At 35.3% G+C, this 23,224-nt stretch overlaps 1 protein-coding gene and 1 long non-coding RNA gene across 5 annotated transcripts in view; one reads left to right on the plus strand and one right to left on the minus strand.

Annotated features, from left to right (window-relative positions):
- The window catches only part of LOC113062137 (CUB and sushi domain-containing protein 3-like), a 365,289-nt gene that overhangs the window by 285,694 nt on the left and 56,371 nt on the right, over positions 1-23,224 (minus strand). The window lies entirely within an intron of this gene.
- LOC113062138 (uncharacterized) lies at positions 4,578-7,554 on the plus strand. Its single transcript, XR_003278504.1, has 5 exons — positions 4,578-4,810; positions 4,932-5,004; positions 5,877-5,946; positions 6,777-6,951; positions 7,048-7,554. It is a non-coding gene; the product is annotated as an uncharacterized LOC113062138 (long non-coding RNA).

The following is a 23,224-nucleotide window of genomic DNA, read 5'->3' on the forward strand; positions in this document are numbered from 1 at the left end:
GCAGGTTTGTAATAAGATAATAGCCAGTCTCCAGAAAAAGTTATAGAACGTGACAAAAAAAGTTGCCTATACCTATACGGACAAACTTAATAATGAAGCCAAACAACGCTAGTTAAAAAAAAGAGGTTGTAGGCGGAATCGATCCCTATGAACACATGAAAGTTTACCAAGCCTCAGTTTCCCTGATAATTTCTCCTACCGGGTCTGTGGAGTGAGCGCTCAGCGCTTACACCTCCGATCAATTTAAAAATGTCACTTTCACTTTTTAAAAAGTCACTGGAGGCTCACCTGCAGATCACAAATGGATCTGCAAATTAAACGTGGAGAAAACAATCTTTCTCACTAAGGAAATGTTAACATTAACCAAGCATCAGTGGTGACACATACACACACACTTATCAGATTCTGCGAGCTATGAAGCTTGTCTATGCGGGTTGTTACACTTCAGGAGTAATTACTCACCTATCATACTTGCAAAAATCCACTGTTTTCCTCCGGTAGTTCTGTAATCCGGTATAATATTGACGAACATTCACCTCAGACACAACAAGAAAACAAGACGCTTAACTTCCTATTTTGAAGTTCGTTCCAGTTTTTTTTTTTTTTTTTTTTTAAACAAGTTGTTCAAATTTGTTAAATACAGTCAGCACAAAAATATCAAAAAGCAAATTAAGTTCAGGATTGGGTCAAAATAAAATGTTTAAACAAAAAATACAGACACTAAACTGACTCCCTTACTGGCCAAAAACTAGAGAAAGCGTAATGTGTTTGTGTCTGAGTTTGTGTGTGTGTATGTGAGAGAGAGAGAGAGAGAGACCATACACAACATGTCTCACCATAACTATGTATTATAATATTATCGAAGGTGATGGTTTCCCTCCGTACAGCGGCGACCCAAGCCATTCGATGCCTCTTGGTGATTTCAGACACCTTGTGTTTTTTTTCCAAGTAGGAAAATGTTGAAAACTAATATGATTCACGAGGCATTTGCCCTGTCGATCATGAAACCGATTACAGCAGTTCACAATACAGCAATACTGAACCATTTCCCAAAAAATAATCAAAATTAATGACCAAATGACCAACGTTACCTAATGCCTACTATACAGTACATCTACTTCTGTACCGCGACTCCCACAATGCATTGCGACGTGACGCAACGATCCCGACCTCTATTCAAGCCGCGCGCTTCAGTTTGAATCTGAATAGCGCGTTCAGCGCGGGGGCGTGGTCACATTGGATGTAACGAAGGGAGACATGAAAAACAGACATCGCGTTGTTTTCATATGGATTACTTTATCACAGAATATCTGTTTTTGGCAGCACTTGTTTAGTTTTAAAGTAGACATGTCAAGCTTTCTATAGATATCTCTCTCATGTCTCTTCCTTGAGTATTCACTGAGTTACAGTTTATTTTAATGACGTGTTTGTACATGACGATCAACGCAGAGAAAGGCTGCAGACAGCACACATACTGATAAGACGCTCGGGAGAAAACAGACATAACTTCATAATCATACTTCGCGTTGTGATTCGGAGATGCTCGTTGTTCTAAATAAAGTTGGTAATGAACCATCTTTTATGGCCAAACGCTTTGAAAATCCTGCTGTACTCACCGAGACTAGAAAAGCAGTCATCAGTGAAATGTTGTGAACACAACAAAAGTGATTTGTTGTACTGCTCTGGTATTGTGGTGAAAATGAATTTTAGCCATTGGTTCTTCTGATCTTCATTCTTTGGCAGTGAAAATAAAACAAACGGTCTCCCCGACATGATGCTCTCACACCAGAGCGTCTGTGTGGGGGGGGGGGGGCAGGTCATAGTTCCGTTTCTCCCAACACGGTAGGCGGAGATTATTATGCAAAGTGTTCCTAGTGACGTACATAGAGATGGGCAAAAGATTTGAAATCTATAACTACTCGTTTCAACGATTCAGAGTCGACTCCTTACTTTAGAAGCCAATAACTTTATAAATCGTGTACTTTTTGGTTGAATTATTTGCACATTGTTTACACAGATGGACAGCTACATCATACACTGTAATACAGGTAATTTTTGATTTCCCATTTCTGTGGCTCTTTAAACATAGTGCAGCTCTCAGCTCTAAATATGCTCTGAACATATAGGAATAATATTCCCAAGAGTGTTGCAACGTTCAGCTACCCAAACCACCATGTGCTCCTGACTGTGATTGTGACCAATTAAGTTCAGATAAAGAAACTCTGCTAGATCCTCTGCTGAACATTTTACATCTAATCTATATTCTGATGATATTGACAGTGTTGTCTTACATCAATTGTTTTGACACACTTATTGCTAAACACATACACTGGGTTCTAAACACATTCATTTTTTAATACTTCAATCAATTTTACATAATTTATATTTTCAACATATTTCTACTGTCTCTCTTTTCTTTTTGTATATGTATACACACACACACATACACACACACACACACACACCAATTCTACATTTAAATACATTTATTATTATTATTATTATTATTATTATTATTATTATTATTATTGAATCAATATAAATCACATTAAACCACAGATTACAAAATTATATTTCCCTTGCATTCAACTTCCAAAAGTGCATTCAACTTTGCCATGTTGCATTCATTTAGTTGACTAGTGCTATAAGCTGAAAAACCAAACCATTAATGGTATTAATAAAAACACTTAACAAGCTACGCAATATTGTGTTCATAATCGATTGTGACTCATCTGCGATTATGAACGTGATATTGCAGTTAACTTGTCAGTGATGCACGTCTCTGTGTATTAAATGCCCCTCCATCTGAAAGCACGCCGTTGACATTTATCACAGAACCGGCTTTACTGACGAGATGCGCGTGACAATCACATGCGATTTCTCGTGCAGCCCTAAGTTTGTTTGTTGATCACAAAGTACAAGGTAGATGAGGAAGACTCCCTAGAGACTGTGGAATGGTGGGCTGTGATTGGTTGACACCGTTAACAGTGCATGGAATGTTGCACTGCAATTGGTTGAGCTGATATATTGTGTTCTGCTGAGAAAGGAGACTGGTGTTTGGAAAAAAAGGGAGAAAACATGACCTAATAACTTGCTAGATATCATATTTTGTGTCAAATTAAAAATTTACTTTTCAGTACCGACCAGATACTATACTGATTTTGGGGCTTGGAGGAACTACTCAGATATGACATTTTCAGGTTTGTATTTATTTATTTTTACTTTATTATTATGTATTTATTTATTTGTATTTTATTATTTATTTACAAACCTTATGGCTACAGGTGTACCAAATCTTTTAGCATTATGAGAAAAAATATGTCTGTTTGCCAAATGCAGTTTCTTTTTTTGATCAGTACAGGGTCTGTTTCATCTAATGCATGATAAGTGAGAAATCTGAGATTTTAGGGGGAGGAAAGTCCATTAGCTCAAAATATATTCAAATTGTGCAATTAGCTTTGTTCCATGGATATAAAGGGTCAGTGTGGCTCCAGCACTTGGACTTATTTTTCTTCGTTCTCTGTAAGATATTAACCTCTTGTTTCAATCTTTCTCTCCAGATCTCTTTCTCATCACGTCCTCTCCCTTTCTCTTTCCAAATATTCCATTGCATCCACATGGATAATGAGCCAAAAGCCCCCACAGCTGTGGCACTTCAAAGACCCTGGTAAAATATTGATTATAGATATTAAAATGATCTGATTTCCCCTCACAGGCAATTCGTTTCACAGCTCTGACCACAAACACTTTCCAGTCACAAACCCTGCAATGCCTCATAATGCAATAGATAGATTTTTCTTAGGAAAACTGTTTATCTACTTTGAAAAGGCTGTTCCCTTCTTCACCTGGAGCTGTGTACTAGTGGCAGCATAATGATACACAAATTAAACAATACATTAAATTAATAAATGTATTATAAAAATGTAAATGGCAGCGTAGAATTCCTAGTCATACCACTTGCTAATATAAAATGTAAATTAAATGTATTCTGTAAAATGACAAACAAACATGCGACAACCTGCCCTGACCTGATAAAAAAAAAGCTATATTCAAGCTGCGGTAGGTAACTTTTGACGTTCTAGCGGTTAATAAACAGAACTGCTTGCATCTTGCGGAAGAACATCGTAGCCGGAACTGTTTATGTCTATGAAGAATCACAAAGATACTGGGTTACTCCGCCGCGGTACCCCCGAAGCAATCTAAAATAGTCCGAATATAAACACTTATTATAGGTGAATCCTAGTGATTCAGGACAAGCCAAAAACACGGTTTGGAAAATGGATTCATGGTGGCAATAGGACCACTGGGAGGAGCCAGAGGAGCTTGATTTTTTCACAGATTATCTGTCTCATATTCTACTGTCAGGACATAATGACAGGTTTAACAAATATGTAAAAAATATATTTTTACAAAAGTTACCTACTGCAGCTTTAAATGTCTATATTTATAAAAATATTGAATTAAATAAATAATCATTATACAATACCAATGAAAACTTTGGAGTGATATTTTTGTGATTTCTTTTTTGGAAGAAGTATTTTATACAATAAAAAACAATATTGTGTAATATTCACTGTTAAAAATTGCTGTTAATTTACGTCAAAATTTTAACAGTATAAACCCGTTATTTTAAAAAGCAGTGCTTACCTGTTTATTTACGTTCGGTGAAATGACCTAGATAAAATTTAACGTTATTTTACCGTATTTATTGCTTGAAGGAAAGAAAACAGTACTTAACAGTATTTTGGGAACAGAAAGCTGCAGCGAGCACATGTGGATTTTCATCCGTCTTTATATTGTGATTTAACCGGTGAGTGCACCTTTGCCTGGCTCCTTTCACACAAAATACACGTTTGCAATTGCAAATAACTGTGCAAATAACTTTGATAAGTGGATGCTGAGGCTGTAACTGTTTAATATGTCCATTTCAGTGCTAAAATCGTCAACGTTCCAACGGCATCATAGATTGGAGCTGGATAGATTCAGATATCCCCCGATTACAAGGTGAGTTTAATCAAACATGATATAAATTCTGCAAAGTAAGCCTTTAACACAATAGCAACGAAGTAATATTAATGTATCTGTAACACGCTGAAATTATCGTCTTCTCGTTTGCTAATTTTAGCTTGCTAAATTTTATCTTTTCATTTAATGCCTAATAGTGTATATTAGACAAAACGTTGATTTCAATAACGTTGTGCTTGCGAATTTGGGTAAGCTTGTTCTTCTAATTTGTACATAACTGTATTCCGAGGGAAGTTTTTCTTAATAGTGTTGTCGTTTTGTTACTTTATTGTTGGCTGTATTTTGGATTGCTTCGATCCAAGTTGGCTTGATAGAATAAGTTACGCGATATAATAATCAGTAAGAATAATTCATGTTGATTTATTTTGCGTTGTTGGTTTGTATTGCAATGTTACTTTACCCAGTACAGTAGGCCAATGGCAGTTTTATTTTTGTGGAGATTTTCTTTTGTTATTGTTGAGATTGTTTGAGTTACGTTTTTTCGTGCCTAAAGACTGTCCATTTTGACTTGTCAGCATGTTTGGGTGTCAGTTATTCGGGCAGCAATGCAGTACTCCAGTGGTCTATGTGAAGCACATGAGGATTCACAGCAATACCCCTAACTTGTTTCTTCATTGTTGCATCCAGGACTTTAACAGGAAATTTGCTAAATTAGCAGCTTTAAAATCACATCTTTACAGACAACACAATGACAAATGTGATACACTAACTCAGTTTTATTCCCATCTTAAAGTCCACATCATTGCACCATTGAAGTCCACTATATGCAGATAATTCATTAAATATTTTTCATCAAAAATATTGTTAGTGTATTTTGTCTCTGTGTCCTCATCATTGTTACTGTTTCTTAGGCATCTTCCACTGCAGCTGATGTAGAAAGGACACTTGAACTACCTTCAACTCCTCGACTGATACTCTTTGGTATGTATAGAACTATATGAATGTATAGTCTATTTTATTACATAAGCCATTAAGAATGTTTTTTCTATATTTCAAAAAATATGGTAAATGCTTCTGTACAACACTGAAAGGGACAGGTCACACAAAATAAATATTCTGCTATCTTTTACCCACACTCATGTCATTCCAAGCCCTTAAGACTTTTATTCATCTTTGGAAAACAAATGAATATATTCATACAATTCTTTCAGCATTTTTGTTAAACAATTGAAAAAAAAAAAACTTTGATGCTTCAAAATGTTTCATAAATTTTTGTAAATGTATGAATTTTATTTGTATATTCGTGTATAAACATTCATCATTTAGCATACAGCAAATAAGCTCAAACATGCTTGCTTGACGTGAGGTTTGTTCTGGTCTGTCAGGCTAGCGCGTTTGAATTTCCATTTACCCTGGATTTGACTGGACTTTTAATGAACAGAAATGATGAAAGAATATTAAAAATAGTTTCATTTGTGTTTTGAAAATGAAAACTCTTTGAAAGTGAGGGGGACTAATTAATTACTTTTTTTTAACCCTTCAACTGTACTGAGCAAAAATATTGAGTTAAATAAATCATAAAAATTGCAGCAACTATTTCACAATACACAGTATAATGCACATGTTGACTTCAGTGTCTGTCCAGACCAGTCCACAATCAGCATTTTGAAATGCATATGTTATGTTAAAAGAACAGGGCTTTGTGACTAGGTAAAATCATTTCAGTTTCCCTTGCATTTGTTTGCAATCTGGCAGTAGAAAATTAGTGTTATATGACTGTATGACATTGTTTTTTCTTTGAAATGTTTTAGGTGAAAAACCAGGAAGCTGCATTCATAAATGGATGATTAGTTTTGAGGGGCAAATAATCTGTGAGGGCATCCAGCCAAGTTTTCTGTCTGGACTTGCTGCTGTGTTTTCAACTTTCTACAATTTCAATGTGGAGTACCAAGCTGAGGCTGCATCCACGTTGGAATTTATTCAGAGGTTAGATGCTTAGAATCATATGATAATTTCTATTCACATTCTCGTTATGTAAAATTTTACCCACACTAATTCTGAATGTATGCATTTGTTTTTCAGGTGCTTCATTGGAATAAATCCTGAAAAAGGCACCAAGGGTGGACAAGTCCTATCAAAGCGGACAGGGAAGGTCGGCCACAAAAAGAAATCAGTCAACACTCGGGTTGCCAGTCTACTTAAGAAGCTAATGGACTTTGAGTGGGACTTCATATAAGTGAACTCACTCATCCACTGACATACCACACACACACACCGTACACATACTCTTCACACATGATAAAAACATGTTTTTAGTGTGTTTAGTCGCACAATTTTTTCAGGTGTTCATTCTTGAATACCTACATTTTGACTTCATTCATCATTGAATTATTTCTTCATTCAGTAACTCTTATTCACTAATAATTTAGTAATTCTTATTCTCTCAGCAGTTCGCTAAAGTCACTCATTTATTTTTTTCTAATGTTATGTAAATTATTTGTTTATTCAGTTAAACGAAAGTTTACTCTGAGGCTTAAGTTTTAGTCATTCCACTTGCATCAGCCACTAATTTTGAGAATATTTTGTGATTTAAAGTAGCTTTTTTTTTTTTGTTTTAATAAAACAAATTTGAAGTTACACTTTGTGTTGAATTTTTAATGTTTCAAAGGCTATATCTGTATGTTGTATTAAAACATGGTTTTATAGCAAGACTTAAAAGGGTTAATTCATAAAATTAAAGAAATATCTAGAAAAATAATTCCACCTTTTTTTCTTAGCAGTGTGTAGTTTGTAGTTTACAGTTAAAAGAAAGAAAAAAACATCAACTAACTGTTAATGCTTTTGACAGTAATTTATTGTTAATTTATAAAATAACAGCTTTATGCTGTATTTCCAAAAACAGTAACAAACTGTAAATTTCAACAACAGCAAGACACTGTTAATTTAACAGTAACTTGCTGGCAACTGTGCCGCCAGTTACTTACTGTTTTTTAACGGGACAATTTTTAAGAGTGTTCTTACAATTTACAGTAAAATAACTGTTTCCGATTGTAATATTTTTTAAATGAAATGTATTCCTGTGACGCATGAAAAATGTATTTCGTGCTTCTTCATCTTTTTTTTTCTTTTTTTTAACAATGCTTTATTTTTCAAGATTCTTTGATGAATAACAAACTGAAGAAAAGCATTTATTTGATATAGAATGTTTCTCTTTACTCTGAATTTTGTATTAACCTCTTAAAACCATTTTTTTTAAAACAGTAGTATATAGTTACAGTCATGGCCAAAAATATTTGCAGCCTTGGTAAATATGGTCAAAAAAGGTTGTGAAAATTGATCTGCATTGTTAATCCTTTTGATCTTTTATTTAAAAATAATAATAAAAAAAATTATCCTTTCATTGGATAGTAAGAATTTAAAATGGGGGGAAATATCATTATGAAATAAAGGTTTTTCTCAAATACTCGTTGGACACAATTTTTGGCATCCCTAGAAATTCTTATGAGTAAAATATCTCTGAAGTATATTCCCATTCATATTCACAATTTTGAGCACTCCAGCGTGATTATAAACCTTATAGTTACCGAGATGCCTTGGTCTTTCCTATGCATTTTGTTATATTCAAGTAGACACAGGTGCTCCAGAATCATGTAAATGCTGTTTGGCATTCAGACTGTAATTGAAACCCACTGAATTTGCTGCCATCTGCCCGGACGGCCTTTTCAGAGGTTTTTTTTTCCCTCAGGGTAAGGGCACTTGGGACGACAGGGTGGAGGGAAATAGAAGCTAAAATAATCATTCTATCACTCTCTTGGTAAGGATTGGCATTTGGCCGATGTGATGAACATTAATAAGAGCACTGCTAAATATTTAATGCCACTGCCATTCTGCTCTAATGTGCGCCTGACTGCACTCATTTGCTGGAAATGTGAGAAATTTATCAAACCATGCTGGGCATGCCTACATAGTCATTTGTTTTCTGGACTATTCTAGGCAGGAATAATCTGGAATGCAGTCTGACCCTTATGACAGCCTGGATGCTGCAGAGTTGAAACATGTTCATTCATATGTACATAAAGTATCTGTCCTTGCATGACGTACAATTATGATTGTGTGCATGTGGAGGGTTGTATGCTTTGTATACATCAGCTTATCATTCATATTATGTTTACATTTTCATTCTGATTTTCATAACTCTCACTTCCATAATAACTTGATGACATGGGCATAGATATTTTTATTTGAATTAACATCAAGATTTAAGGTTAAAATCCATAATTTATATATATATGGTATATAAGATGGTAAGGTAAGAATGTAATATATATATATATATATATATATATATATATATATATATATATATATATATATATATATATATATATATACATTTTTAGCCTCTTTAATCTTGTTTTAATTGTCCTAAACACACACACACACACACACACGTTTAATTAGCTAAATGGTGACATTATAAATAAATACAAATGTAAAATACAAAACAAAAAAAGTAGTATAGCACAATTAAATGCAGTCAACTGGCCAGACATGTCAACTTTCCATTGAAAGTGGAACTTTTAAACTGAATTTATCTGCTAATAAATATAAAAACACACTTTGTGAGTGTCAACACACTAGCTCATTATGATTCACATCATTAAGATGCTAATTTCCTAACTGAGTACAAATATGAAAATGCCACTGTCATTTGCATTTAATCTGGAAAATGTATATAGTATTTGTTTGCAATCTAAAAGGGAGCAGGAGGGGGAAAATCATTTATGTGCCCTTTTATTTTTTATAAAACAGGTTACGTTTTCAGGCTTGGTCATGCGGAAGACTGAATTAGCCAAGACAATGTGCTGAACTAATTAATCTGAGCAATCTCTCATCAACTATTTACCTCAGCATACTCCCAGTAGCCTATTCAATGAACCCTGGGAGTCAGCCAGTTGTGGCACCTGGAGGATGATATTTGGAGCAATGCTATCTCTGTGGCACAGAGAGCGTTTTACAAGACCTACAGAACAGCAGCACTGAAACTGATGAAGGGTATCCGTATCTGCTGCGCAAGTCCCTGCTGAGAGGATACAGAGGGGTCTGAATTTAAAAACCTAATGGTGGAGGGATTTGTTCAGTCAGTCTCATGCTGAACTCTTCCTATGTCTTTTCAAGACACTATAGGCAACAGCACAGATTTTTTTTTTCTCATTCCCTGTGCCAGAAATCTCCACTTCATCATCACTTAAATGCACCAAACCTTACTCAGTTTTATTCCCATCTATATTCTAGAGGTCTTTAATGAGGAGTTTGTTAAAGGAATGGAAAATTTCCTGAAAATGTTTTCACCCTTGGTGCCATCCGAGATGTAGATGTGTTCTTCATCGAAAAATATTTGGAGAAATTTAGCAAAGCATCCCTTGCTCATCAATGGATCCTCTGCAGTGAATGGGTGCCGTCAGAATGAGAATTCAAACAGCTAATAAAAACATTCAAACTAATCTATGTTGACTCCAGTTAATCAATGTCTTGTGAAGCAAAAAGCTTTGTGCTTGTAATAAACAAATATATCAAGACGTTTTTAACCTCAAACTTATCTAAGGGTTAAATTATTGCTCTTGCTAAAAAATAAGTCCCCTATTTAAAATATTGTTTTCTCCCAAGAGAAAGTCATCTCATCTTAATCAGAAGAGAAATATGCACAAATCATGCACTGTTTACAAGCAAATTCAGTACAAAACAGTTATTAATGTGACAAAATTAATGACATGAATGTAATAAAAATAATTAATGTGATATTTTTGCATTTTGTTCGCATTTTCCCGTCCAGCGCCACGTCGTTTAATTAAATAAAACAGAGGTGTGTTCAGGCACATTGCTGGCAAACTGCTATTTTAAGGAGCTGAAAAGGAGCGCAATATTTTTTTGTTATTTTAAAGAGCGCGTTGGTAGAAAGTGCGCCTCTGGGCAGGTCCACGGGGCGCGTTGACTTTGCACACAGGGATGCGCATCACATATACATGGCAAATATTAAAAACAAAAGGATTACAGTGTAAAATAATATTATTGTGTACATAAATATTAAATGTAATGATGGATAGACATTGTGTATTAGAATTAGGCTGCCTATTTGCAATTCAGCCTATTACTAGTTATAATGATGAATGAAATTGGCTAATTAATTGAACAATCGTGCCAAAACACACACATATAATTAACTGACTCATCGCGCAGAGCTTTGGTGAATTCCTGCCTGTCCCGTAGATGACCGCGCTTTAACTTTAGCGCACAAGCAGATAAGTTTCTTCGCTTGAGAATTGTTCAGCTTTTCCGCCAACAAATTGCGCCATGTAAATAGCGATCCGCCATGGCTCGAGCGCATTTCGCTCTTAAATGGAATGGGAGATGACTCTCTAGTTGATTTATTGAACGCCATTACTCATTAAGAGAATAGGCACAACCCATTCCAAAAATGTGCCCAGGCGCACGGACTGTTTTTCCGTCGTTAAAATAGCGAAAGTGGATTTGGACAAGCCCTGAGTGCACCTGCGCCGTGCGCTTTACACTTTGCGTTTAGATGGTTAAAATAAGGCCCAATATTTCAGTAAACCTGAAATACGAAAAAAAAAAAAAAAAAAAAAAAATCTAATGTCTTATGCTGAAAATATATTAATCAATATCTATTAGTTAAAAGTTGTACCCTGTTCACCTGTAGTGCCTTGCTTTAAGTGGGGCTATTGTTAGGCTTCAGAGTCTAATAGAAATGTGGCTTTCACAGAAGGCTTGAATTCTGGAAATTGCTTAATCAATGTGACTGAGTGGACTACTGCAACTTTAAAATACGCTTTAAGACCCCAGCTGATTGGGCAACATTCTGGTAAACATCTAGTTTTGTTCTTGTCACATTTAACTGACTCAAATAAATTCCTACTGACTTTATGAACTTTGTAAAGTGACCACCGTGCTCTACCCTTGCACTAAATCAGCCAACCAAAATGAGAACCATCAAAGGTGTTAAACCTAGGCTCTTTCCTCACAGATCCTGAGACAGCCTATTTGAGCCAAAGCCCTTTGTCTTACTGGGAAGCTCAGATGCCTGATCACAAAGAATGCTTTCTTCCTTCTCTTGGTGGCCTCTACCACCCCCTTACATGCGGCAACTGCACCAAAGGACGAACCATTCGCCTGCAGAATAAATAAAGAGAGAAACAGGAGAAAAAAAGACTTGGCATGGAGTCAGCTGGGTGGGGAGAAAGATAAGAGAGACAAAAATTTGCAAGGGCGTCGGAAAGGAAAAGCCCTCTTGCCTCCTCATACAGATAGAGCCGGCTGCTAGGTTGCCTTGGTTATGAAAAGAAAGAAATAAAGATGACTGAATTTCTGAATGAAGACATGCTTCTGTCTCTCTGACATCTTACTGATGTCCCTCCTCTCACTTTTACAAACTTCCATGGCCTTTGTTAATCTTTTATGCAATACATGATGAATGACAGCAGACTATATTTGTCGATAGCATGACAGTAGGTCAGCTGCTTTAAAAAATAGCATAGCTTCGCCAGATAAGTTACTTTTTCAAAAAATAGGGGTAGGTCAGTCTAAAATGCTGTCACACATAGTATTGTACATAAAGCTCTACAGCTGAGCTAAGTGAGAAAATAATCAAACATGGTTTCCAATACAGCCCTCTTTCTCTCTCATGTGTGGTGTTGGGAAACCCCAATCAATTATGTAAATCAGTTCTTTGGGTTCAAATAAATGATTCACTGATTCACTTAATAACCAGCTAAATGCTAGTTTTTGAATATTTAGAAATATAAATAATTTTCATTGGAAAGTTATAATATTAATGTAATATTATTAATAATTATATTGCACGCACACGGTTTTTTTTTTTCAAATAAATACTGCTTTTTATTTATATTCTTTAAATAATTCAGAAAAAAAAGTAATCAAATGCTTCCAATAAATTAATGTTTTCAAAACTGATAATAATAATAATAATCAATATTTGAACACCAAATCAGCATATTATAACTATTCATCAATTGCAAATGTTTATAAATGTTTAACTAATCGATAATAACTTTATTAACAATCATCTCTTACAAAAATTTGCCCCGAAAGACCTGAATTTACCCTATTCACATATCTTTACTAATTATTTATTAATCATTTGTTCATGTTTTTGCCATAGCGAATATAGTTTAAACTATTCGTTGTTTGTAAATGTTTATAAACAATTAATAATCATTTAGTATCTTTATGATTATTGGACTTTTAGGTAATTTAACAAGGTTTGTGTAAAGGGTGGCTGGTTAAGTTTAGCTAAATGTTTGCTAAAGAAATAACAGGTTGTACCTTTGGTGCAAAAAAAAAAGTTTGTATTGCCTGAACACTCACATTACTATACTACTCTTCAGTATATCATTAGACAGGATATTTCTTGAATCACAAATAAACAGGGCAAAAAAACAAAACAAGTTTTAAACACTGTTGACCCTTTAACCAACCCTTAAACCTACCCATACAACCAAACCTGTCCCTAAACTTACCCATATTACAGGCAAAAGTGCTGTGCATTAACACAAGCTTTTCATTGTTTTATAACATCTGTTAAAATCATTTGTAGATTATTAATAAGTGCTTGATTATATGGAATTGAAAATTTAATGACATTTGTAACTTACATTAATAATGATTTATTTGAACATTATCTAATGTTTAATAAGTTTATTAGCAAACATTAACAAGCACATTATTGCAGTTTTCTAACTCTCTGAACATTATATTAAAGGGGTGCTATTATGCTTTTTCACTTTTTCAACTTTAGTTAGTCTGTAATGTTGCTGTTTGAGCATAAAAAAAATATCTGCAAAGTTACAAAGCTCAAACTCCAATTCAAAAGAAGATATTTTATTAACTAATGATCGATTAAGCATTATATAAAGTTTGTTAATGATTTATTATAGTTACTATAAAGTGTCAACTAATAAAACAATAAAATGTTCATGACAGACAAGCATTTAAAGCTTGGTTTAATTAGATCTTTCTGAATATTGGTAATCTATTAATAATAACAATTGTTATTTCGTTTATTCATTTTTTTTTTTTTTTTTTTTGCAATAGTTGTTAAAATTTGCATTCAGGTGTGTGTGTGTGTGTGTGTGTGTGTGTGTGTGTGTGTGCAAGACCACCGCTAGTACTGTACTATATGGCTCCTGCCAGAAAGTTTAATTTGGAGAGTCTCTGTTTCTTTCTACAAAAAAAATCCTATAGGTCAAATCAAAGCCTAGTTTAATTGAATCCTTGTATTTCTGTCCTATGCGTAATGAACTGACTAGCAGACCATGGCAAAAACCTTGTTCTTTCTGGTAATGAAAAAAGATCCAAAGTTTCATGACAGCAGTATGGGCCCAATGCTCGCATCATTCCGAGGAACAGAGAGATAAAGAGAGATGAGGACAAAAATGTGGCTAGCGTGTCAGCCATTTGTCAAGAATGTTGACATAGCAGCACCTGCTAATCTCAAATCATATTCGGGTCAAGTATTTTACAGTTATATCACGTAAATCACAGATTTTATGATATCAAATGTACACAGGACATCATGCTGAAGGGCCATCTCTACATTTTCTCATTTTCCATGGGAAACTAAAGCATTACGGGGAACTGCAGAACTCATTCATCTTTGCTTAAGAGACCAACATTGCCGAGCCGGGGAAAATTACTTTGCTCTGGCAATAAGAGCACACATATTCGAGAAAAAAAAAGAAGGAAAAAAGGTCCAGTGATTGGGTTAGACTGGTGGAGGTTGCCCATGGGCCTTCCAGCATATGGTCTGTGCATTCATTTTTCATTTGGATATGTGAGCTTTGAGCGAGTTCAGACAAGCCACATGTCCCCTATTGTTTGCTTTTTTCAATCCAAATGGCTCAACAGGGAGCTCAGTGACAAAGATGGGAACAGTTTAACGAGCTGCTGTCACAAATGTGGATCACTTTGTCTTGTCAGTTCCAATGGGTTAAGGCCAGGCTGGATAGTACAGTCCAGTTACCCCTTGCTGGTATGTAGATGTGGTTACTACACGGTTTGTGTATAAAAACCATTCACAACAATTCAATAGCAACATAACATCAAATATTTATGAATAATCTTAGTAAATATATGAAATTAGTAGAACGTCTGAAATTTTCTGGTCAAAAAAGGTATCTATTTTTGATAGTGTAGAGACATAAAGCACAGCGTACTACAGATTCCCTTTCAAGCCAAGCTGTTTTCTGTTGGTGAATGCTGCATTTCACATGACCAACTAAACCCAAAAAGAATCTGCATGGGAAAATCTTCCATCATCGCACAAAATTTCTGATTGCATGGATTTCAGCCGCAGAAATTTGCTGAACAACATGTAACCGCTCCATAATTCTCCAATTTGGTTGTTTTTTCTCCGTTCTTAATGTCATTCTATGTTTTTCTTCTTATTTTATTTGACCTATTATTATTTACTTGTAACTGCTTTTGAAATTGTTGCAAGATGTTTATAATAATAATAATAATAAAAACAAATCAACACATAAATTTTTAAGATATTAAAGACTTCCTCAGTCTATGTATATAAATGTTATTTTTATTTTATACAAAAAAAGTCTGAACTACCAAATTACTCCAACTGTGTATTACTGAATTCAAACAAAATATGCTGTTTAATGTGAAAAATCACAGTAGCCATCGTAACTTTTACTTTACTGCTTGTTCATGAATAAATATCAGAGGATGTTACCCAACCATTATTTAACATTAGTCTGAATAAATCTAATTCTGTGAAGAATAATGGAGAATAAGAATTATGTTATTAGAAAGCAGAGACCTTAATTTTCCATTCAGTGCATAAAACTGAAAAAATATAAATAATAATAATAATAATAATAATAATAATAATAATAATAATAATAATAATAATAATAAATAAATAAAAAATCTGGGGCAAAACGAATCAAAGCAATGGAGCAAGTCCCATCCTGTATGGACAAAACATGCAGCCAGTAGATGGAGCAATTCACACTTGGCAATTTTTATGAGTGCATTTACATCAGCATGAGTCCCTCCACCACCCTGACAGTTTTCCAGCTGTAGAGGGCTTCTGAATGGGGTGCAAATCATTTTGATCATTGCATTATTGCCCTTTCTTGGCTGGCAACCCGGGGAACTCAAGGAAAGCAATATCTCAGAGGACAAAATACAAGAGAATAAGCAACTGCCCTTTGTGCCACGGTGGCCAGCGGTTACTGGCCAAAGATCAAACGTGAAAGCATAGTGTTTTTATTATGCAATGGAAGTTCACAAGAGGCAGTTGAATAATAGAAGCCCTAGTCATTGTACATTAAGCAGACAGTTTATCTGAGGTGATGTCTGTGAAGTTTTTTTTTTTTTTTGGCAAATGGATATTAGCATGCCACTGATGTGCATAGTCTCCTTCCTTTTCCATTTTCTAATTTGCCACTACTGTGATATTTAGCAAAAGAGAGATTAGTGTGTTATAAAGCAAAAAGCAACATGCCTGAGGATGTTTTTGGGTGATATTAAAAAATTGTGAATAAATAACTCCAACGTCAGTGTGCAGAGGCTGGGATGTGGCTGTCAGGGACACTCTCAGCATTAATTAAATCCTAGGCTTTCAGGAAAAATTTCAGAAGTGAGGAAGAAAGTGCAAAAAGAGACTGTATAATCTCTAGTCACTTCCTTTTATCCATTCCAATCCCTCTTTCTTTTTCTCTCTGTATTTCTCACAAACTCCCCTCTCACCGCAGGAGTGCAGCATCCAGGATTCACAGCCTTCCCTCACAATTTTCCTGCGTGTCTCAATATGCCTAAACATGTCTTAGTGATGGGTTATGCTTTGAAATAAAAATATGTTTGCTCTGCAAAATGGCAAGCAATGCGTCAGCATGAAGTAAAATCAACGCAGGAAATAAATTCTGACATTGAGGAAAGTGGTAACTTTTTAGCAGCCTTGTAAAAAATAACCATAAGACAATCACTTCCACATTCAATGAATCTGATGTGAATAAAATGCACTGTCAGACTCATCTTTCACATAAAACAGGGCCGTGTCTGGGTAGATGTTCCACTTGGGTGAAGACTACCAACTTTAAAACATGAGTAGCTTGCATTTTTTTCAAACTGCAGTTATTAAACTACATTCTTTTGATTACTACTACCTACAACAGTAGTGTCGCTTAGCCAGACTTTCAGACTGACGACTTAAGGTCTGGAATTCATGGCAGCCTTAATTGGACAAGGCCCGCCCACAAAGCCATTTGAAAAGCATGTCAAACAACCAATCACAATTAGTTTCGTTTCAACTTCACGTTTTGGGGTGTGGAAATGTAGCCACAATAACAGACATATTGGACATGTTGTAAAGATTATATGCTGCAAAATTTTTAATTTTTTCTTTCGTGAGGGGGTTTGGCGCCATGAGAGGTTTGTTTCCAGGCCGAACCTTAAAGAACCCAAAACACACATCTCTCGGAAAATCCTGTAGAATTCAACCAATCCGATGTTGACTTCGACATTTGTCCCATATGTATAGGCTGAGATCAACTGCGACCAAACTATTAACTGCATCTCATTAAAATGTTTTTACTGTTTCTTGATTTTGCATGAAACTATATGATGTGATTCTCATATATATATATATATATATATATATATATATATATATATATATATATATATATATATATAAAGAAAGACATGAAGGACAGCCCCTATACCCAACCCATTAATAGGGCATAAGTTACTATAAATATATAGTATAAATGGTATAAATTCATATTAATTATCCATCAATTCACCAAAACATGAAAAAGTTATGAATTGCTATTAGAGTATGTTGGAACTACTAAAAAAAGTGAAGCTGCAATGGGTGGTTTAGAATCAGAAGAATGGTGTCTGATTTGTAAATGATTCTTCTAAATATTTTTTGTTCTTTCAGTGAATTGGTCAAAATAGGTTGAATCAGCGGTGCAATTCGGACATCTCACACACTCACTGATTCATTTGGAGACATTTCTCATTTAGAAAAACAAAAACAGGATATTTTACGATATAAAAAAAATACAAGGACATCTGGATGAAAGTGGATCCTCTCCAACAGTCAATTGAAACAAATCCTGCAAAAGCATCCAAACATCAGTGATGAAGGAGGGCTTTAAGTTCAACACCTGCATGAACAGCTTGTGAATGTTTCTGTAGTGCAAATAAAGATGTTTTCCAACCAGACAAGTATCAAAACAGTACACAAGTACCATCTGATATCAATTTGGCATTTATCTTATCAATGAAGATCTTATATACTACCCTGGTAATGCCAAACTACTTCGCTTCGGAAGGGCATAATTGACCAGCTTACTTTCTCCCAATGCGAGGGAGGGGGGGGTTGTTGGTACTTGTCTGATGTTGGTGCTTGTCTGAAGCCAATCACATAACGTTTGGTTATGACGTGTATTCAAACTTCCACTGTTAGCACAGGTAACTTTATGCTGCGAAACCAAAACCATCGAGCAAGTTCCGCTGCCTCCTTAACCTGATCCTCCATGAGAGCAACCAAAGGGTCACAATCACATTTATCGCCTTGCCGGACTCCCCAGTTTCTCAATGACGATCGGTAATAGTTGATAAATTAAATTTTTCCCAAAACCTGTCGGGAGTATGGCCACAACATCAACTCCAATCAAAATGTGAAACAAATTCTTGTTCGGGCTTCAGTTGGCAAATGCCGGGAATATCGTCCATAACACAGTGAATAGCATTCTGTGTCTCCATGTCGCAGCAATCCACCTGTCTCTCACGTGGCCACACCATTAATTATGCAAAACTTTAAGGCTTAATACAATTAAAACGGATGAGTTATAAAACAATATACCCCCCTCATAGTTTTCATGAAGGGAAAAATTAGCTATATAGACCAAAATAATTGTTTTGTACCAGGCTGTGAACATGTTTTTTTTTGTTTTCTATGGGTTTGACTCCCGTTTGGAGCCAGCCCCCGGCAGCCAGTCGATGAATTGCTGTTTTAGTCACTTTCTTGTTGGCTTCACGATAGAGAGCGGGAGGTTGCCACTTGGTGAAAAGAGAAAAATGTAGTTAAGTTAGTAGTGTCACTACTTTTACTTAGAATAATTGTTTGTATATTATTATGAAAGCTTTTATGAAACCTGGTATCTTATAAGAAATTACAGAATAAGACAAGCTATTTGAGGAAGTTCTCTTATAAATAATTAAGGCTTAATGGTGCACTCAGAGTCAGATGTGTGATATTCTTATACTTGATATCTCCAAACTCCAGTAATTAGTATTTTTAGTGCTAATGATGATGTAAAAAAAAAAAAAAAATGAAACAAACAGCAATGGTAGCATTAGCTTTGCAGGTGTTTAATTGCCAATTTCCTAGCAACTAAACTAAGAAGGGTAAACAATGTTATGCTAGCATTTTTTTTTTCTGCAGGTGTATGATTATGTTTTACTTACCTTACTCTACATACATATGTTAAAAAAAGATTTATAAACATCAAATGCAGGAACTTTGACTCATTGAATAATATTTTTCCTAAAATAGTTATCATAAACTTTGTTCACCTCCCTGAGTGCCGCCATGTTTCAGTTATATCATACACCTTCAGCAAAAATCTGATTTTTGGATTTCCAAACAACTTCTAAAGCTGGAAGTCTGCTAACAAGCAGCATTCTATTACCCTTTTCCAAGACTTTCAGAGTTAAATGCAATGCAGCATAAGCACTGAACATCAGATGACAAGAAGGCTCGATGCTAAAATCTCTTTAATTGCAGCACCTACTCCGCTAACATATCTTCAGAGAGCAATTTGGCGTGTCTCATTGCATGCTATTGTGTGGATTTCACAAATGGCATAATGCGAAGACTTAGACAGGAGAGACAAATGCACCGTGCCCACTTACAAACCACATGCTGGTTGAGAGCTAATTTGCATATATGACTACATTATACCTCCCTTCTACCGGCTATGCGACTCATGGGTTTTGGGGATGAAGGAAAATGGATGTCCCACGATGATACTTTGTTTAAAAAGTTAAGCAAACATGTATAGTGTGTTTGGAGCCTCCCACTGTGTATTATAATGAGCCTGGGCCTCCTATTTATTGCAGGCAGGCTAAAGCAAAATTAACAGGGGCATTGGGTCAGTGGAATTTGAGGTGAGGGCTTTACGCTCACTTTTGCATGAAAAATATGTCTTTGTTGTTAATGTGATTTAAGTGGAATGAGTTACATTATATAGGTCATCATATGCCTTGTTTCAAAGCAAGAGGCATAAATGGGAATTTAGATGGAGAGAGGAAACTAGAAGAAATGCCAACTAGATAGACAGACACATAGATAGATAGATAGATAGATAGATAGATAGATAGATAGATAGATAGATAGATAGATAGATAGATCTTGAGCAGGATGAAACACTGACACCCAGTTTTTCACAAACAGACCCTGCAGTTTCTCCCATCAGGTGATTGCAATGAATCAGTTTGTATTTGGATGCTCCAACTGTAATGTTGTTGCTCATCGTCTTGTTCATTTACAGCCTAACGGCAAAAGGCATTATTAAGCAGTCAGGCTTGTGGAATGATGCTGCTTGAAAAAAAACCTGAGGCTGCAAACAATGCTGACTTGACGATTCAGACTCTGAAACAAAGTCTTGCCGAAGTTAGATCACATACAGCTGTAGGTACTGTAACTTTGATATCTGAAATCATTATTTATAATAGGCTGTATAAATCTTTGAATTTCTCTCTGGACAGAAAAAGAAAAGAAAAGAGGAAATGACTAAGCTGTGCGACAGCTTGTAGGTACTATTTGCAGGCGGCAGTAGCTAAATGAGACAACACAATTCAAGATGCACTAAGTTCTCTAGGATAAATGACTTTGCATGATTAAGAAAAGTATCCATTATGAGCTTACCTAATGATTCAGCATTTTCAGTGACTATGACTATGTTGAGGAGTCCCAAATGTGGAAGATGACACTGGATGTACTTTTTTCAACCCTCTCTAAAAATGGACTACCTACTATAACTGCCAAGCAGCAGAGGATAATCTAAAAATAAACTTGACTTGGTTCTTTAGGGGGAGAAAACGTGCTCATCAGCTAATGTATTCATCCAACAATGAACAATCCCCAGGTAAAACACTTAGACCAATGTATAGACAGCCATTTAACAGAGCAATAGGAGCCATAATCTGGAGAGCAGTAAAGAGTGCAGTACCAAAAGGAAGTGCACCTCAAACCCACCTCTTGTCACAGTAGTGATCCTTTTTCAAGTGAAAAGCAGTGCTTTTATGAGACTATCATGTACTGAAAAAGACTGGAAGCTCTCCAGTACAAAGCCTCTCACACAAAGGCAACACACAATTATGTTTTATAGCACAGAGTTGCTTTAACACAAAGCACTGTCTCCATCAAGAGATTAGTTTTCCCTTGAGTACATCTTAATCTCTGGTAATTTCAAATCTTTTACCCTTTATAAAATCCAAATTTCATTGCAGACAAACGGAGCCCTATTTCTTACAACAGAATGATAAAATTAATCAAATACGAAAATGCTACACATGGTTTCCTGGAAATTGTGGAACAATTGCCCTCGGAAGAAACCCCTACGCCATCACACATTAGCGCTGTTACAAAACCTAGTTAGCTCCATAAATAGCAGGAAGGAAAGCAGGGGCAAACCTAACCTGAGGCTAGTTGTACCGCACATGGTTAAAAAGTTTCCACACATTTTAGCATGACAAAACTTAGTATATTTACTAGTTTTCACAATTAGTTTGTCTTGTGTATTTCTGATTAGATCAGATAACATTTTAAGGTGGCATGTTAGCATATTTCACTTGCATTCTTTCAGGGTAAATAAAGACAAAAATTATACACTGCATTAATGAAACATGCCACATAATGTGAAAACGCTAACACAGTTTTTTTTTTTTTTATAAATAAGTTAATTCAAACAAACAACAGATAAACACACATCCATCATTAGTGCTCATGTCTGCTCAAGCATCTGTCCATCATTCGCTGTTGCAAGACCTGCCAGGGGTCATAGGTTGAGCTGTTTGCTGTAGGCTGAGTTTTCCTCTCTTGAGGCCAACCTAAGATTGGAGCTGGATTTGATGGGAGGTCATTCTTCAGGAAATCATTAGGAAAGAATGCAGACAGGTGAGTGGAGCTACTGTACATTGGTGAGATTAATAGAAAGGTTCCTCCAACAATAATAGAAATGGTTCATGCAGCATGGGTGAAATGTTAGAATAAGGCTTAAAATAGACTATTATCTAAGTTTCTTTTGCCAAGAAACCTAGTTTTATGCAAGATATATTGTAGTGCCTACCTGTATATCCAAATCAAAATATGAACGACTGTGGTTAAATATATGCAGCAGAAATGAATTTACGTTACACATTAATAAAATGTATAAATATACACTTTTTTCATATTTGTTTATAATACATTATTATTAATGTGTAAAATTAGCATATTAGCACTAACCAAAATCAACAAAGGCACACTGGAAAAACATCTCTACATTTAGTAAATTCCCCAAAACATACAGATACATACGATTAACTGCAGTTTCCAAATGAAATACAAAACAGTAGCAATAATGCACTTTTATTTTCACACAAAGTATGCTTACAGAGGCAAATGACCAATTAATAAGAACTAATCTGTGTGTTTTCTTGCGCAATGCTTTTGTATAATTTAAAAACACTTTTAGCATAGTGCATGATCTTTAAACGGATATATTCTGACATATGAATCACATAACCAGTCCAATATGTATTTTTTGACAATAGCTCCCCTGGTACACATTGCACTTTCAAAGCAGAATGCTTGGGTATGAGTCAAAGCAGCAAACTAAAATGGCTTGGTTGATCCAGCAAATGCATTTTTATCTCACGTTTGCTTTTGTTAACACTATCGGTTAGGTTTACTGCAGGGGGTACATTATTTTCAAATGCGGCAGAGCATTAACCTTTTAGCGTCACTAAACAGACTTTGCTGCTATACTCATTAAGACCAACATAACGAAACATTGCCAGATTCACATTCACATCCGTCCAACTTAGTTATTTCAAATATAATTCCTTCAGTTCTATTAAATTTTAAGTCAGATTTACTAACTTGCTTCATTCCAGATCTTGTAACAAACCAGGCCTTACTTGGTGGAAA

This window comes from Carassius auratus, chromosome 44 (genome assembly GCF_003368295.1).
Source record: "Carassius auratus strain Wakin chromosome 44, ASM336829v1, whole genome shotgun sequence".
In the NCBI taxonomy this organism is placed as follows: domain Eukaryota; kingdom Metazoa; phylum Chordata; class Actinopteri; order Cypriniformes; family Cyprinidae; genus Carassius; species Carassius auratus.